Source organism: Chlorocebus sabaeus, chromosome 1, assembly GCF_047675955.1.
Source record: "Chlorocebus sabaeus isolate Y175 chromosome 1, mChlSab1.0.hap1, whole genome shotgun sequence".
Lineage (NCBI taxonomy): Eukaryota > Metazoa > Chordata > Mammalia > Primates > Cercopithecidae > Chlorocebus > Chlorocebus sabaeus.
Window position 1 is genome coordinate 106,420,750 of NC_132904.1, and position 3,282 is coordinate 106,424,031.

General features: G+C 46.1%; 1 pseudogene; it reads left to right on the forward strand.

Moving 5' to 3' along the window:
- Positions 1–982: 982 nt before the first annotated feature.
- LOC103248416 (DNA-directed RNA polymerases I, II, and III subunit RPABC1 pseudogene) lies at positions 983–1,684 on the forward strand (annotated as a pseudogene).
- The last annotated feature ends 1,598 nt before the right edge of the window (positions 1,685–3,282 follow it).

A 3,282-nucleotide genomic window follows, 5' to 3' on the forward strand; every position in this document is an offset into this window, starting at 1 on the left:
ATGGGTGAACCTTAAAGGCATTATGCTTAAGTGAAAGAAGCCAGTCACAAAAGGACAAATATTGTTTAATTCTACTTGTTTGAGGTACCTAGAGTAGTCAAATTCCTAGAGACAGAAAGTAGAATAGTGGCTCCCTTGGGCTGGATGAGGGGTGGAATGAGGAGTTAGTGTTTAAAGGGTGCAGGGTTTCAGCAGGGGAAGATGAAAAGATTTTGGAGACGGATGGCGGTAACAGTTGCATTGTAATGTGAATGTAGTTAATGCCACAAAACTACACTTAAAAGTGGTTAAACTAATACATTTTGTTATGTATATTTGCCACAACATAAAATATAATCTGGCTAGGAGCCGTGGCTCATGCCTGTAATCCCAGTACTTTGGAAGGCCGAGGCAGGATGCACCACTTGAGGTCAGGAGTTTGAGGCCATCCTGGACAATATAGTGAAACCCCGTCCCTACTAAAAATACAAAAATTGGCCAGGCGTGATGGCACATGCCTATAATCCCAGCTACTTAGGAGGCTGAGGAGGGGGAGATGCCTGAACCCAGGAGGCGGAGGTTGCAGTGAGTCAAGATCGTGCACTGCACTACAGCCTGGGTGACAGAGCAAGACTCAGTCTCAAAAAGAAAAAGAAAAGAAAAAATATAATCTAACTTGACATAATGTAAGACATACCAGTCATGAATTTTATTAACTCCGAAACATAAAATAAAATAGAAAAATCAAAGTTATAAAAAATAGAAGAAAGGGAAGTCCTAGCCAATGTAATAAAGCAAGAACCTAAGATAAAATGCTTATTGGAAAGGAAGAAGCAAAACTATTGTTATTTACAGACAGCATGATTATGAAAAACCTATTGAATCTACCCAAACAAACGCTAGAATTAAAAAGTGAAATTAGGGCTCTTGGAGCATATGAAACGTCTAATTGTTGTCCTATTTGCCACCAGCAAACAACCCGAAAATAAAGCTTTTTAAAAATACCATTAAAAAATATCAAATCCCTAGAAAGGCGTCCAGTAAAAAATATGTAAGATTTTAGGGCGGCCATGGACAACGAGGAGGAGACGTACCTCCTCTGGAAAATCCGCAAGACCATCATGCAGCCGTGCCAAGACCGTGGCTTCCTAGTGACCTAGGACGAGCGTGACCTCACACTGAAGGAGTTCAAAGCCCAGTTTGGGACAAGCCAAGTGAGGGGCAGCCGCGGTGCACAGACCTCACTGCGCTGGTGGCCCACAAAGATGACCCCACCGACCAGATGTTTGTGTTCTTTCCAGAGGAGCCCAAGGTGGGCATCAAGACCGTCAACGCGTCCTGCCGGCGCCTGCAGCAGGAGAGCCTCACCCGGGCCCTCATCGCGGCTCAGCAGGGCATGAGGCCCTCTGCCAAGCAGTCCCTGGTCGACGTGGCTCCCAAGTACATCCTAGAGCAGTTTGTGCAGCAGAAGTTGCTCATCAACATCACAGACCACGAGCTAGTAGTCCCTGAGTACGTCATCATGACCAAGGAGTGAGTGATGGAGCTGTTGGCCCGATATAAGCTCCGAGAGAACCAGCTGCCTAGGATCCAGGCGGGGGACGCCGCTGAGCGCTATTTTGGGATAAAGGATGGGCAGGTGATGAAGATCGTCCAACCCAGCTAGATGGTGGGCAGGTACCTCATCTACCGGTTGGTGCAGTAACCACCTCCCTGACAGCTCCTAGAGGCAGACACATGGACAGTGACCCCCGTCGCCTGCAGGACGGACGCCCTGCCCTGCTGGAGTCTTGCCTGCCAGCTCTCTCCTGGCTGCTACTGCTCTGGACTCCCCAAGGCAGGTGGCCTCCACTCAAGTGCTCCCGTCCTGGGGGGAGGCTTCCCATGGCCCAGCCCGCCCCATTCACCTGTGCATTTTTGCGAGATGCGGCCTCAGGAGGGACGAGACCCCCACAGGGAGGCGACCTGGGGGCAGCTGGTACCCCGGGTCCTCGCCCAGACTGCTCTGGGTTCCCTCTGTTGGGGGTTTTGGTTCCGTGTCTCCCACCAGCCACTGCTTCCTCCCGGGCTCTCAGCCTCCCACCCCTCGTCTTTCCTCTCTCGGTGGCCCTAATGCATAGTGGCCCCCACACAGCCTTGGCTCCTTACTCCATTCACAACCGTGCACGTTCTCAAGCCACCACCGTGCGAGATTCCAACTCAGCGGAGTTTTCGGTTGTTGTAGGAGGTTGGGTGTTTTCAAACATTAAAGACATTTTGAGTAAACAAATTTGCCTGATATAAACTTCAAAAATATATATATATATATGTAAGATTTTATCCAGACACAGTGGTGCATACCTGAAATCCCAACCTCCTAGAGGACTGCTTGAGCACAGGAGTTTGAGGTCAGCCTAGACAACACAATGAGTCTCTCTCTCTCTCTCTCTCTCTCTCTCTCTCTCTCTCTCTCTCACTTTCTCCCCTTCCCTCTCCTCCCTCCCTATCTCTCCTGCTCTCTCTAACTGATTTCCAACTGAAACCTGCAAAACAGTGCTAAAGGAAATTAATGAAGAACAAATAAATGTTTATGGACAATTCTTTGAAAGCTGAATGTTAAGATGTCCATTATTTCAAAATTGATATATAAATTCAGTATGATCCCTATTAAAATTACTGTCAATTTTTTGTAAAAATTGACAAGATGAGTCTAAAATTTATATAGAAATGCAAAGGAACTAGAAAAAACTTTGAGAAGTTACTTCTTAATTTTAAGATTTACCAAAAAGCTACAATAGGCAGGGTACTGTGGCTCATGCCTATAATCCCAGCACTTCAGGAGGCCCAGGCAGGCGGATTACTTGGGTCAGGAGTTCGAGACCAGTCAGGCCAACATGGTAAAAATCCATCTCTACTAAAAATACAAAAAAAATTAGCTGGATATGGTGGCGTACACCTGTAAAACCAGCTCCTCGGGAGGCTGAGGCCGGAGAATCGCTTGAACCCAGGAGGTGGAGGTTGCAGTGAGCCCAGATAGCACCACCGCTCTCCAGCCTGGGCGATATAGTGAGATTCCATCTCAAAAAAAAAAAAAAAAGTTATAATAATTAAGCGTTTGGTATAAGCATAGGTAAATAAATCAGTAGAACAGAAAAGAGAGTTCAATAATAGATATGCTGAATTGATTTTTGAACTAGGCACCAAGTAAATTCAATGGGTCATATGGGGTTTTTTTCAACGGGTCATTTTTTTTTTTAAACAAATGCTTCTGGAACAGTAGAATATTTGTACAGAAAAAAAAAATGAACCTTGATCTCATTTCAC